This window comes from Strongylocentrotus purpuratus, unplaced genomic scaffold (genome assembly GCF_000002235.5).
Source record: "Strongylocentrotus purpuratus isolate Spur 01 unplaced genomic scaffold, Spur_5.0 spur5_scaffold_12, whole genome shotgun sequence".
Classification (NCBI taxonomy): Eukaryota; Metazoa; Echinodermata; class Echinoidea; order Camarodonta; family Strongylocentrotidae; genus Strongylocentrotus; species Strongylocentrotus purpuratus.
In genome coordinates this window covers 1,383,709-1,399,663 of record NW_022145597.1, presented here as the reverse complement: position 1 = coordinate 1,399,663, position 15,955 = coordinate 1,383,709, and the positions used below count along the sequence as shown (strand labels likewise).

General features: G+C 39.6%; 1 protein-coding gene across 2 annotated transcripts in view; it reads right to left on the bottom strand.

Annotated features, from left to right (window-relative positions):
• LOC588305 (monocarboxylate transporter 2) overlaps positions 1 to 15,378 on the bottom strand; it is a 29,749-nt gene extending 14,371 nt beyond the window's left edge. Inside the window, exon 1 of one of the 2 annotated variants that reach the window (XM_011671151.2) lies at positions 15,239 to 15,378. The gene's annotated coding sequence lies outside the window, so the exon portion shown is untranslated. Of the gene's footprint in view, positions 1 to 9,034; positions 9,219 to 15,238 lie in introns of those variants that run through there. The other variant, XM_795405.5, reaches the window with a different exon arrangement.
• Between the last annotated feature and the right edge of the window lie 577 nt (positions 15,379 to 15,955).

Below are 15,955 nucleotides of genomic sequence, written 5' to 3'. Positions count from 1 at the left end.
ACGAATTCCGCCGAGTTTCCGCCCTATTATAACACGTTTCGGCCATGACGTCATTTTTTGAGACTGTTATTTGGTTGTGTTAGTATGGGCGGCCGTCCGTGCCAAGGCACGCGTCGCAACATGTTCACCATGCACCAAGTCCTATTGGTTTTGCACGCAGTGCTTGCGAGCCCTTTCTAGATCCCTTCCACTACTCCAACTCCCTTCAAAATTCGTAGGCGTAGTCTCTAGCATTCCTTCAAGGTCACTAGATTCTTCGTTCTCCGGAAACCCTCATGCGTGACCGTCCAGGCACCATTTTTTCCGTTTCGGGCCCTTTTGATGACCTTTCTTTCGCCCTGACTATCTCCACTATCACAGAAGCTACAGACTTCTTACATATTGCTCTGGATAGTAACAGTCCGAGAGTAGCTCCTTCGTTTGACACGTAGAAACATGGCGTCATTGCACGCACATCGTTGTGACACGATTGCATTTCTAGTTGCAATCAAGATCGTTCTGGGGGCCAATAGCGTGAACCCGCGCGATATGCCCCATAGACAATGCGTGTAATGCATGGGCGGAAAACGTACAGGATCTGTATTATGACCGGAGTTCAATTGTTTTTTCTCTCTCTTTATGTCTCTTCATGGGCCGTGTTTGGTATCATTAGAAAGAGAATTTCATTGTTGTTATTGTGAACTACTCCTTTTTTTTTCTATGATAATCCTATCGAAACACGTGATGTAAAATAGATTTATAGGACAAAATGGCGTCTTAAATGGCCCCTTTGACCAAATTCAAAAATCAAGACACAAGGTGCCCTGCGTATTCGAACTCGGCATGTCACTGCAAATTTTCAAGGAAAAAAAAGGTCGTTTAAAGACCGTCACCACTACTAGGCAAGAAGGGATTAGACCACATAGCGAGCCATCGAGGTCACTGTGACAGGTGGCTATCTCATTAACTCAGCTCTCATTTAACATAAGAAAAAGAGGATCATGGGGGACCAACAGGCACCGATTGGGGAAGTTTTCTTAATAGAGGGAGCAAGTAGCTACAAGTATGGCAGTGTGCCTTTAAGGGGCGAAAAGCAGTCTGAAAAAATGACGTCTTAGCCGATACGTGTTAGATTCGGGCGGAAACTTCGGCGGAATTCGTATAGTGATCTTTGTTCAAATGCAATTTACTCACAATTTTCTGTGTGAACATATACTATACTTTGTATCATTCGAAAGGGCACTTCATTGCGGTCAGTTTGACACCACTGTTATCTGCGCGCAATGTAGTGCACGCATTAAACGCGCTATTACGTAATGCATAGTAAATTCATCATTTTTGGCGATAACTTTGCGCTGATATATTTGAATTTTACCAAACTTGGCAAACAGTTGTCACCTATATGGATACATATGACTGCCAAGTTTCATTGATGTAAGTATAAAGATCGCCATTTTAGAGTAAGTTGAAGTTATTTTGGAATTTTCTTGAAAATGGCGAATTTGGAGAGCATTTTTCTGAAAGTCGGTCAGTGATAGGGTATATAATTTTGTATATGGCTGGAAAGGGCATATATTCAAGTATCTAAATCCAAAAAAGGGTACGGGTCTGCCAAGCCATAATGGAGATACGGCCACAGAAAGAAAGCCAACTCCCAGAACTTTAGAGGGCGCTATTTATGGTTTGCAAAGCCATTGGAGCGTGAAATTTGGCATGGCTATGTGCAATTATGAGATAAAGATACTGTGAGATTTAAATACAAAACGGAATTTATATGAGAAAGTTATGGCAGTTTTAGATTATTTAGGGGTCAATTTTTCAAGAATTTGAGAGATTGTTAACGGAGACGGTTTCAGATTTGAATTTTGAGTATGAAGATGGCATTTTGAAGGGCAGGTTATACGTCGCAGATTAAAGAACATCTCTTGGACTATCTACAGAAAATTGTTAGAAGTTTGTAGGATCTAGGATAGTGGAGATAGGAAGGAAGATAAAAAGGCCTTAAAATGGACCAGAAACGGACAAAATGGCGCTTGGACGTTTACGCATGAGTGATTTCAGAAAACAAAAAAGTAGGTGACCTAGATTGGATATCAGAGATTACGCCTACGAAGTTTGAAAGGAATCGAGCAAGAGAAAAGGACCTAGATAGGAAGGACAAGCACTACGTGCAAAACGAATGGGATTCCGGACGATAAGGAAAACCAGGATAAGAATATTAATGGGGCAGAATGTGAACGAAAACAAGGCAATGACGAAGGTCATCCGCTTAATCTGACTTGCGTGCATAAAACAAATTTTTGCATGAAAAAGTGAAGTTTTCTCCAAAGTGTGTTTCTTTTCAGCATTGGCGTGCCCGGAAGTCACTTGGGTAACCTTTAATAGTAATAATAATATTTAGCCTTTATTTAGCGCTTAATACAATGTCTCTAAGCGCTTTACAAATATACCTTTCAAAAAGTATAATAACAAAATAATATGCAATTTCTCTGTACTTTTGTCGGAAAGACAATAGTATTCCAGCACAATTGCTTCTCTTTTTGCGTTGGAGAAGATCAAACTAGCGAGTTTCAATCAAACTTCGGCCGCTCTCGCAAGCTCTCACTCGTTTCATTGTGGTCAGGTGGCTTTTGGGTGAACGGTCAATGAACATACTAATCGTTAGCTTTCTTCTGGTATAAAACTTGTTTTGATTGGTTGTATATTCTTGTCGGAATAACGGAAACCTAAACAAAACCTTCAGCTTCTGAATTGACTTTTGACCTGAAAGTTCCAGATGAACACACACTATCTGACAGATGAAGCCAGTGGCCCGTGACCCAAGTCTGCACTCAACGCGGTGTGGGATTAGTCTGCAGGCACAGACCCTAATTTGACACTTAATTAAAAAATCATTGTGCCTTGAGAGAAGTCTAGCCCAGCTACCTACTGGTTGTGTCAGGAGCAGCTACAGTACATGGTCTATAGTAGTCTTATAGTGCAGACTCACTTTTACGACTGACCAGGGTTTGTGCTTGCAGACTAGTGTGGGATCAAGTTGGTGGTTAACTTATTTTGTGAGACAAATCTACAAAGCAAACGTTTCCATATGCGAAACTTCCACTTCAAAACTACATTTGTATGAAATACCTAGATAAGCCAAATGAAATTGTATTATGCAAATTTGTGCTCAGGATTATATCAGATAAGTATTTGTACGTCTTGTGTGGGAATATCGAATATATAATCCTTGTCGAGATGCTGAACAGGCTTTGACAAGTAGCAGAATAGAAGTAGAATAACAATAATTGTGAATGTCATATAACATAACTGTATTAATTATGGGGCCTTACAATTTCCTCCTCATTTAAAAAAAAACTGGAAGTGAACAGGAATTCATATCATTGAAATAAAATCACTACAAGAACTCCGAAACGACGACCCCGCCCCACCGACACCCTTATATGAATTTTCTGGCGTAGGCTCCTACCCTAATACCCTAATATCGTTAGTAGGGCAAGTCCACTCCAAAAATACTTACTTTCAATAGAAGCAAAAAAATCAGACGAACCAATCAAAACAAGTTTGATCAAAACCGGATAACTAATAAGAAAGTTATGAATTCTTATGACGGGAACAAATTAAAAAAAATCACAAGACAAATTGGCAACTCACTCATGAGTCTGTGACGTCTTTGCTTCACTATCTACTAATTGTTTTCTTTATATTGATAATATACATTTTCCATTTCCCCCCTATGAATCTTATTTCTTCACACAAGCATCCAAGTTATATTGGTAGTAATATGTTTTTGTGTAGGTGCACACATATAGAGTAATTTTGTTTCAGTTAAATCATGAAAAATGTGAATTTTGATAAACTATTTATATAAAAATCAATAGTTGTGTATATTCAATATTTAAAAAAAAAGTATCAATTCTTGAAAGTTCATAAAAGATTGTGTGAAATGTCATGTACGCAATATCATATAACCTTGGCAAAGGCATGGGTATACAAAGGGAAATTAATGGCATTAAAGTATATAAAGCAATTGATAAAACGTGAAGCTATGACGTCACAAACTGATAACAATTGATGAGAAATCATTGAAAGGGACAGCGAGCAGTTGCTGTGATACCATTTCTGATGTTTCTGATGTAGGAATTCTAGATCCTGAGATTTTATGCGCTCTTGTATCTCACCACCTGGTCAACAGTTGCAGATTAGCGCATAACTTTTCGGCGGCTTGGAGCATGGGGTCAAAGGAGAGCGACTTGATTCCCGTCCTTCTCTATCGCGTCCCTGGATCAAGTAAGTAATCGACGCTCAGGCTCGCAAAGCAAGGAGTTCCTTAGTTTTAGCAATATTCGTGTACAGCTCCACGGTGTAAGAGGCCATATCGAACTTTCCTTCTCATGAGCATGGAATAAACTCACTTCAATAAATTCGAGGGTACATTGGATGGAACTGTTTGAACATCGAAATATCCATCTCGATCATGAGCATAGAATAAACCCACTACAGAAAATTCGATGGTGCATTGAAATATCAAAAAAACCCTCTCATAGGCAAGGAATACTAAACCAACTACATGAAGTTCGATGATACATTTTACTGTGGCAAGGCCGACATCGCCAAGGGACCAAAATCAACAACAACAAACAATACGTTTGTCTCAACTCACAAATCATACTACAGACTATGGGATGAAATCTCTTTTAAAACATGGCTTAGACACACCTCAATTTCCAAACTTGAAGACGAAAAAGTAATCACATTCGGGGAGGGGGAACCAATACTCGAGTATACTCTCATAACGGAAACTGACTACCATCTTCCCTTTTAGTTTCTACACGATTCTGTAAACAAGCGTATACATTTCCTGTATCATGTATAGAATATCATCGCTACATCACAAGGTCGCATGCTAGAAGGAGATTAAACATCAGTTATCAATGTTGACATGTTCTGAAGTGACCCCTTAAACAATTAAACTCAGGGATGAACGTGTTCACGGAGGTTGGTCAGCGTTCAGATGGGGTACCCTCGCTATTAATTAGGACCGCTATTCATAATGCGAGATGAGGGTCGCTGTTCATAATTCACTTTAAGGGTCATTGATCATAAGGACCTCTTTCCGTATTATAAATAGCGACCCTCTCCTTGTGTTATGAATAGCGACCCTCCTCTTCGATTATGAATAGCGTTCCTCAAGCATAATGACCCTCATGAAAAATGACCCTATTCTCGCATTATGAATAGCGTGTGGGTGTGTGTGGGTGTGTGTGTGTGTGTGTAATTAGTTTTTTTAAAGACGTGTATCAATCAGATATGATTATTTAAGTCTTGGGACCGAGCTTTAAACGTCACCATCCGAAAGACGTGACTCAGTTTCGAACCTACGTCCTTGGCTGAATCAGTTTGTAACTTCCATTGTTAGCTGGATTACAGGCGCAAGCCACAACGCCCCTCATTCCGCGTTACGAAAAGCGACCCTCTAGTCGAATTATGAATAACGACCCTCTTCTCGTATTATGAGTAGCGACCCTCTCCTCGTGTTATGAATAGCGACCCTCTTCTTGAATTATGAATAGCGACCCTCTTCTTTGATTATCAATAGCGGTCCTTTCGAATAACGCTCCTTATAAATAGTGGTCCTAATGAACAGCTGTCCATATGAATAGCGAGGAGACTCCGTTCAGACAGTGACTTTTGAAGAGATGTCACGCATGATCGGAAATAAGTTTGCCATGTTGTATAGTGTCGGTCTTCGTATTTGAGTAATCTTTATTAGAGCATCTAAAACATTAATTTCGTTACAATATGTGAAATACTGAAACTATACAGAAACGATCCTTTCTGTATAGTTTCAGTATGGCCCCACTGCACGACTTGTCTACTTGCTCCCTCTAGATAGATAGATAGATAGATAAATGGTATTTATTGATTCATTTCCATGTATCGCAGTTACAATTAACTGAATTGTGCATGAATAAAACATTGATGGTGAAGACAATTATACATTTCAAGTGATATCACAGTAAAAAGTAACTGAATTGCACATGATTAAATTGCTGGAAAAAAGAAATTTTACATTGTAAGATGTCACACTACAATCTACATAATTATGAAGAGCGTGTATATACTATATACCATTAATCTTATATAATATTTAAATTTAAAAATTTGAGTTAAAAAGAAAGAGAGATGGGAAAGCAGGAGAGAGAGAAAAAAGGAGAGAAAGAGAGAGAGAAAGTCCAGTAAACTACCGCTGGTCGTACACCGATTTTAATTAACTTTTTGATGGCAACTGTATGATCTATTCTATCAAACGCTTTTTGAAAATCTGTGAGAAGTATCGTCGATGACGTTTCTGGTACCTCAGCATTTAAAAAAACATAATGAAGAATATTAATCAAACAGTGTGAGGTCGATAAACATTTCTGGTTTCCAAACTGATAGGGGTCTATATGTTGGGCAATGTCCTGATACATCCACTTTGCGATGAAACCTTCAATGACTTTAGCAAAGTGATATGTTAATGATATAGGTCTGAGTTTGTCAATACGTGCAGGATTCACCTTTGGGATCGGTACTACAATCGCACATTTCCAGGAGGCCGGAACTTTTCCTTGACTAAAAGAAGCATTAATTATATAGGTTAGAGGTCCCGAGAGTTCAACAGAAAAAAGACGGATTAGGCGTGCTGAAATATTATCTGGGCCATTCGCCGTCGAGCATTTGATTTTAGAAAGAACTTTATTAACCTGCCAAGGATATACCTCGGGTAAACTTTTAGAAGGTAAGTATGCAGGTAAAGCTGCTAAATTTAGTGGTTGTAAATCAGAAGAGACAGATATGAGATGATCGTTTATGGCATTCGCAATTTTATCTCTCTCACTAGGATCAACACCATCAACTGGGATATTGAGTGATTGACGACTTCCCTTTGTGAGGATGCGTATTTCTTGATACCATCGTGAAGGATTACTTTTCTTAAGTTTCTGAATACGTGACCTGTAATATTTAACTTTTGCTTTCTGAATTGATAAATTTACTTTGTTTCTTAAACGTTTCCACAAAATTCCCTTACCCTGATGAAATGCAATTTGTCTCTTATGAATCAGAGATTTAATTTCACCTGTCATCCAGGGCTTATCTCTAAAGTGCAATAATACCTTACGAACTGGAAAATAAATGTTAATTGCATTATTTAAAGTACTATAAAAAGAACCACATCGAACATTTACATCAACGTCTTCAGTCACTTCTGGCCAATCATAAGAAGATATCCACTGTCCAAACGCCCTTATTGCACTATCTGTCATGGGTCTGTTGAATACATAAACGAGTAGTATTTGGTAATTTAGGTTTGATTTTAAGAGGAAACCACATAATTGAATTGTGGTCAGACATTCCAATAGGAGAACAAATCTGTGGTTTATCATAAAACTGATGAATATTTGTGATAATCTTATCTAAAATGTGAGCCCCTCTAGTAGGGCAATCAACGACTTGACGAAATGAGTGGGTTAAAAGCACCGGATCAATATGCATTCGATTAAAATCTCCCAATATTACAAAACCTGCATCCGTATGATTAGTTAAAATAACATCAATAGTTGTTTCCAAATGATCTATGAGTTCTGTCTCAAGTTCAACATCAGGCTGAGGGTAATATACCACTGCACAGTAAATACAGGAGATGGATCTTGGAAGACGAGGAGGGCGTATCTTCACCCAAGTCACTTCAAGGTTTATAGGGACTTGGACATCGGCTGGAGAAGGATTTAAAAGGTCTCTCACGTAGATAGCTACTCCACCACTAGACCAGCTTATGGTCGTTTTAATCTGTAATTGCACTTTCCCGAATGCGCGCGCGTGTATGATATGCGTACTCCCCACGAATTCACCTTCCCCGAAAAAAGGTCGTTTTAATCTGTAATTGCCTTTTCCCGAATGCGCGCGCGTGTATGATATGCGTACTCCCCACGAATTCACCTTCCCCGAAAGTGCCCGTACGTGTATATTATGGTACCAAGTATGATATGTGAGCGAGCACGGATCATGTAGAGAACAGTCCAGGCAGTGGACTACTCCACCACCTATACGATTAGTTCGTGATTTAGTGCAGAGATAATAACCTGGTATAGAGAAGTTATCGAGTGGGCAGTCATTCCTAAACCAGGTCTCGGTAATAGCTGCAATGTCTACATGAAGATACGAGATGACAGCTGATAGCTCATCAAACTTATTGCATGCTGATCTGACATTGCTTAAAAGAAAAGAAGGCAAATCGCACCCAGACTGAGGGGCGACTGGGACAGAAGTCAAGCATCTTCGGCGAGGGAACCTAGGGTATTTCTTAGGTACTTTCTTGGTACGGGCCGTAGGTAGAATAATCGGAATGGGATGCTTGAAATGTTTCAATTTTCGAACACCAGCTCTGCAGCCGCGATGGGTTTTGAACTCTTTTCCAATTTCGAGCTCTGATATTGTTTTCCATGTCTGGACTGGTAGTCGTAAGCTTTTCCCACAAGAATTTGAGTTAATATTAACCAATTCACCTCGCGTATAATTATATCGTTTATTTGTATTGCATGATGTCAACTCGAACGGACCCGGGTTAGATTCCACATCACCGCAACAAATGATAGGTAAAGTGAAAGTTGCACTTGCATTAGCATAATACTTAATTGGTGTTTTGTGATATCCGCTACGATGAAGCTGTTTATGAGCTCGGCTAGGAGCACGAACGGGAACAAACGCAGTTTCATGTTTAGAGTAACTCGAATGTCCACGGAGGCCGATAATTATACATAGGGCAATGTAGAAAAGAACGTATACTTTGTAAGTATCCATCAGTGCGTTTCAAGACTATTCATTGTATGTAGATGAATGTTACACCACGGATAGGCAAATCGGTCACACACGAACAACGTTCACACATCCACGCAGTATAGTACATGTGTAACAGCCCAATGTAAAATGGCGTTACTTGCATGTACTGTGTACACATCCGTTGAATCAAAATTTAGAAAAACAGTTTCCAGTATCTAATATATAAATACATCACCTCAAAAATGTCATGCAGTGTCACAAGTACATAAGATGACAGTTGATCAACAATAAAACAGCATACACTCAGATTATCAGTGGTAAAACAAGGTAAAATTCAGAGCAAAAACAGAGACGGCTGCCTGCTAGGCGCATTCAAATCACATTCTATATAGAAAACAATGCCTAAGCGGTGCTCGTTGGTCCCCCATGATCCTCTTTTCTTATGTTAATTGAGAGCTGAGTTGATGAGATAACCCCCTGTCAGTGACCAGCAAGGTGGTCTAATTCCTCCTGGCCAAACTAGTACAGGCGGGCTTTAAAGCGACAAGTTTACCTAAAAAAACCACCTAAATGTGCTTGCGATTAGGTTAAAAATTAAAATGATACCTACCTTAACAACGGGTCCTTTCGATGAGCAACTTTAACCAACCTTAACACGAGTGTGGTTGCAAAGATGCCAACAAATAAAGATGATACCTACTCTATATAACATAAACGACTGATCCTATAATGAGCAACCTTTTCAAACATCTAAATGTCAACTCGACTGCAACTCTGTATATCGTATACATTTCGTCTAGCCAGTACGTGAATAGTTTAGGCTGCACGATTAGGTCACGTGTTAAGAAGATTAAACATCATTTCACTGTTGACATGATCTGAACTGACCCCTTAAACAATTCACCTCAAGGATGTACGTGTACGTGTTCATAGAGGTTGATCAGCCTTGATCAGACAGTGACCTGTGAAGACATGTCATACACGGTTGTAAATAAGTACATCATACTGTCTTGAAAGTCTTCTCTATTTAAACGAGCTAACTTCGTCTTTGAGTAACATTTATAGATCTAGCTAGAACATCAAACACGTTAATTTCCTTACAATGATGTCAAATACTGAAACTACATAAAAATGATCCTTTTGGGCACAGACCTAATCTAAAGAAGACACCCAATGTGCTTGCAATGATGTACTAAACGAGATGATAACAACCTAAACAAATGTTCCTATTGAGCAACTTTTCCAACCTAAAATATGTCAACACGATTGCGATGATGATACTTGTCCTGCTGAGAAACCGTTACAAATCATCTTTAACAAAAACCGAGAATGTGCTTCTCGGTTAGAGTGATGACGTTAAAAACTGAAAATATACCAACAATAATATTGATTCTTCTGAACAACCGTTTCCAACCTCAAAAGAATGAATGAGCAATTTTTATTAACCTCTAAAAATACCAATGCGCTTGTGATTATTTCAAAAAAACTAAAATTATACCAACAATTAGTAACCTTAAAGGTAAAGACCAGTTATGGTCATGCGATTGCATTGTGAAAGAAACGTGGAATCGATCGGAAAAGGTTGATCATCTAGCATCTAGCATCTGCAAGGTTCTGGAATCATCAAAATGATAAGAAATTTGGCCCATTCTTTGTAAAGTTACAAGCACTATACACAGAAAGATGTATATGGGACTACCCTATATCTCTCACAGACCATGAGAGAAACAAATTTACCAAATATATGAATTAGTAGGCGGTTTCTCGGCAAATTTTTTATCATCATGTATTAGTCACAACATATTCTTTCACATGATTGGTAATGAGAGCTTCCATTTCATTTTTTGAAATTGGGGTGTTTCCAATACTGGTCTTTACCTTTAACATCAACTGATTCAGTTCGAGCAACTTTTCACCGTCAACAATAATAGTGTTTCAAGTCTTTCGTATTCTTTGTGCATGGCTGATCGTCAACGAACTCTGTTTGTTGCTACGGCAGGCAGCCAGTGAAAACGAATTCGTTTAATCCAATTATTGAAATGCAAGCTAACTTAAAAAACAGAACTTTGTCATTCCTGGCTCATTTTTCCTGATTGAGGTGTCTTATGAAAGGGCAGACAATGAACTTTCTAGAATTGTGATTTTTCTCTTTGAAATTCAGATACCGCCGGCCAAATGACTTGTTGGTACTCTCTCTTCAAATTATGTTTAATCACTCATGCGTGAAATATGCATCATATGAGTTGCATCAAATGAATATGGGGGATCTAAGCTTTACAAATATGTGTCATTGATTAATTGTAATTGTGATTAAGTTATGATAAAACATCGATAATTCTCGGTTTCGTATTTTCTAGGACGCACTGTATATATCCACTTTGCGCCTCTTGATTATATCTAACAACCAATATTGGGGATAAATCAAAATTTACATTTACATTACCGACGTTACACTTCAATAACTAGAATATCGTTATGTTATGACAAAAATAATAATGTTAATATTTCTGAAATATATCGTGAATAATATTGTCGTCAGGATGGTAATCATTAAACAATCATCATGTTATGACTTGGAGACAAGTAAGATGTGCCTTTAATATAGACAGGGTTTCACGCACACACCCCGGCCGCCCACTCCGAGAACGGACGGACCCCATGCGTGTTACCAAAATGTCCTTTTCGTAACAAAAGAAAAAGGTCGACCCGTATTGACTTTACACACCGGACTTTTGCTGAAAGGGGGGGGGGGGGGGGTGCTGAGAAAGGCTCGCATAACAAAAGAAAATGTCGACCCGTATTAACTTTACACATCGGACTTTTGCTGAAAAGGGGGGGGGGTCGATTGGAACACGCATATGCGTACCCTAAATAACATGGGAGTGGGGGGGGGGGGCGGGGCAGACACATCTCGTCGGCTGCACAGGCTTTTCAGCCGCCCTACACCAGGCGCGGATCCACGGGCCGATTCTATTTGGTGAGTCCAGGACGCAATAACAGCGACACTTGCTTATAGTATACATGTATATATTGCTCTCAAAAACAAATCTGCCATATGTGAGAGGAAGAGATGATACGGTTCTTCGCTTGTTTTAAATTTTAAACATAATGTACGTCATTCAACAAAAATATTGTGACCTGCCAGGGATATAAATGCGGCATCAAAATATTTGTGCTTCTCCGACCGTAATTAAATGCCTAAAACCCCTGAGCTTCCAGGGGCTCCGCCCCCTGAACCGGCCCCACACCAATTTGCGCTTAGCTCGCTACCCTCTCTCTACCTGATCGTAAATACTTTAGCCCCCCACTTTGATAAACATTCCGTGGGGCCCGGTATTTGCATAAAACACTGATCTTTAAATATCTTTAACGTTCTTCTCCCCTTGCAAACGAGAAAGAAAACAGCGTTTCAGTATAATGCTTTTCCTCAAAAACAGTTTCGCTATTTTTTTAGGGTTGGGACGCTAAGAAATGGTTTCAAATGTACATTACACAAACCCTGAACCATTGCATAATGATGGGGGTTCTCTCTCTCTCTCTCTTTTAATCATGCATTATCAACTAAATAGAAAGCAGCAACAAACAACTTAGGGTTATCTGGGATAGGTGAAAGTAAGAGTTAAAAAGAAAGTCATGTAAAAATGGCGCTTCACCTCCCCTACCCCCCCCCCCCAAAAAAAAATGTTCCTCCTCTACAGCATCAACCCCCCCCCCCCCGCTTATTCACCAGCAAAAATTTTCCCAAAAAACTGGAACCCCCCCCCCCCCAAAAAAAAAAATGTGCTCTTACCAACCCCCCCCCCCCCCCCCGATCATTTGCCGCCGGATGGATCCGCCCCTGCCGCACACCACGGTGCATTTAGATAATAAGAGTCATATCAATATTTTTTTTAGTTTGTGTTTTAATATTTACCTTTCATATGTCACCATAAGTTCATTACATGGAAGACAATACCCGTGGCGGACTTTAGCGGTGAAAAATTGAACTTTACCACTTTGTTCAAATATAGTCGTTCAAATTAAGATGTGACAAGGTTCTTATAACGAGACAATTATTTGCTTAGTGATCGTATCCTACTTTATATTACTTACCACACATACATACTCTAGCTCTCTGATCGGTGAAAACTGCTAGTAGGACATTTTCTACTGAAAGTTGGGCATTATATATATATTTGTTTATACAAATATTTTCCCCTTTATTTTTGAAAGTGGCAAACAAATAATTGAAGATCGACATCCCCCTCCCTCTCTCCTTTTTTACCAAGTTTCTTGCTCTAGCTGTTTTTAGGAAGCTCTGTATTTCTTCCTAGTTGTATTCTGGTGTTGATATTAATTGGAATATTATGGGTTCATATAGCGCTTGATACATCGATGGTTTCTATAAGCGTCGGTGGTTACAGATAGAATACCCTCCGCTCACTGGGAAGTATTCCAGCTATCGTTAATACAGACGCTTTTACATAATGTTCACATCCTGGCTGGTACCCATTTAACACATCGGTAGAGATCGGTCATCGGATTCAGGCTTACCCGCACACAATGTATGCACATTCTCCACTCCCTGGGGAGCATTTCAGCCAGGCGTCATTTTTACATGCGCACACTTAGCACATTAGCTTTCACATCCTACCGGGTACCCATTTAACACCTGGGTGGAGAGTGGCAAATGTACATCAATGTCTTGCCAAAGGACATTAGTACCGCGGTGGGACTTGAACCGCGGACCTGGTGATACACAGTCCGGTTTCATATCCACTCGTCCCCGACACCTCTATCAGATGTCTTTAACTCAGAAGCTTTGTGTAGACATTAACCATTGACTTGTCCTAATTTTGATTTGTGTGACAATGAACATAATGCTACCAACATAAAAGATTACATCGTTTTCAGATTACCAACCAAGTCGATATTTAATGCTCCCCCCCCCCCACAAAGTATTAAACCAATTGTATGCTACATCAGAAACAGATGATTGGCGACCCATGTGCAACAGGTAAAACTGTCCCCACGCCTCACAGTTGAGAAATGTTATTTTTAGTTTTATGTATCATTCGTATAATAGAATGAAAAAAGTACCATGGTAACCATGGTTTTTTGTCCAAATTACCATCCACCATGGTAACCATGGTTATCATTTGTACCATGATAACCATGGTGGATGGTAATTTGGACAAAAAAAAACATGGTTACCATGGTACTTTTTTGTAAAGGATATAATACAAAACTAAATTTTAAAATCGTGTCTGTGAAAAACTTTTATATCTTATACCTCAGTCACACCAAGGAGACCGACCCATGCTCGTCTGTAACCAAAGAAAAGACGTTCTCATATGTCATGTGACGAGCTCCTAGAATTATTTTTAAAGATCGTTTTTTAATTCTTCCTTTTTAGTACATTGTCAATCAGTAAGGGCTGGGTGCCACACCGAAACTACATACTCCCTTAAAGGCCTTACATAGCCAGTGTACACAGTCAATAAATCATCACAGGAAAGCTGTAAAGGTTGGAGATGTCTCAACATGTACATTTTCCTGTTAGCCTTAAAAGCATAGTGCTTTCCCTTTCCACTTGAGATCTGATTGCACAAGGATATCCCGCATTTTTTTTACAACCTGTACTTTGTCCGGTGTCTAGTTGCCTATTTCAACATTCGGTGGTGGCGGTCGAATCTTTCCAAAGCCACTCTAATCGCACGACACTTACTAGCATTCACCTTCATGTTGCTTGTGTGACACCATGTGCTAAGTTCATGAAGGCTATTTTGCACTTCACTGACCGCGCCTCATTGTGTGTGTGTGTGGGGGGGGGGGGGTGCACGAACAATCAAGTTTGGTATGAGAGGAAGATGGGGCGGGGCGAGGCGAGATGTAAAATGGGGAAAAGAGATCAAGTCGGAGACGTTATGGAGGAGTCACCATATAGTAACGGGAGGGATGCAGCGAATATCCAGGACACGTAATTACGATGGAAGATAATCCACAGTTGCGTATCAAAATCCTGGTATTGTTCATGTCGTATTTTCTACTCCTCTTCCTCCTCCTCCGCATCCCCTCCCCCTCTACTTATATTTCTCCCTGAGTCCTGTTATCTTTCAAAAGCGAGTTTACGAAAATGAACGAGTTAAACGGTTTTGGAACACACAAGTGCCCCTTTCCACATCTGATAAGTGCCCCTTTTTACTTTGACAAATTCCCCTTTCTCCTCCTTATGATTTCGAGTTTATGAAAGTAAACCCGATACCTGGATACTGACATGACTGGTGTGATGAGTAATTTGATCGTCTGAGAGTACGTCCCTAGAGCTCCCTGTCGCGAAAGGGCGTGAACTATAGGACTGGAGTCCCTTGGCAGTCAATTACATATTTCTCTATACATGCCACATCAAGCCTAAACTGTATTCTTAAAGAAAGCAATTATAATCAAATCATCAACCTACCTTCCTTTACGTTTACGCAGAATTGTAAAGATTTGACATTCAGAGCTGGGAATAAACGAAACACCAGTCAGTAGTCAATACGTATCCACTATCCGCCTTCTACGTACAACAGAAGGGCATACATCATGTTCTATGTAATGCTCTTGTACAGCTTTGTAGCTAGTGTGTGAGCGGGCGCGCACGTAGTACGGAATCTTGCCTTTTTAATATTGATCGATCTCCACTACACCAAGACTACCTCGATCGCTCCCCCTACTATACAATTCCAACACAATAGAAGCTAGCGGTATAAATAATATGTCGCAGAACGCTGATTATTTTGTTTCATGGGATCACTGATGCATGGGCAGTATAAAAGAGGAAATATAGAACACAACAATATTGTTATGACTAAGCGTTGTGGCGTGCGCCTGTAACCCAGCTAGCAATGCCAACGGTAGTAAATAATAATATCAGATTTATATAAATCTGTGACAACCCAATTAAACACACAACAACTTTAATAAACAGTGAAGCGTTTTCGGGACCGTTCTAAGGACAGGTTGGCGGACAACCCATTGCAAAGCGTGTATTTAGTTTGAACTTGTACTTACAATATCGATCTGGTGTCGGTCCCATATCTTTGACTGAACGGAATGTTAATATCTTGGGAAAACTTCCAATTAAGAGAAGTGTAGATGTGATGTATTTCTAGTTATTATTATTAGTCATCTAACG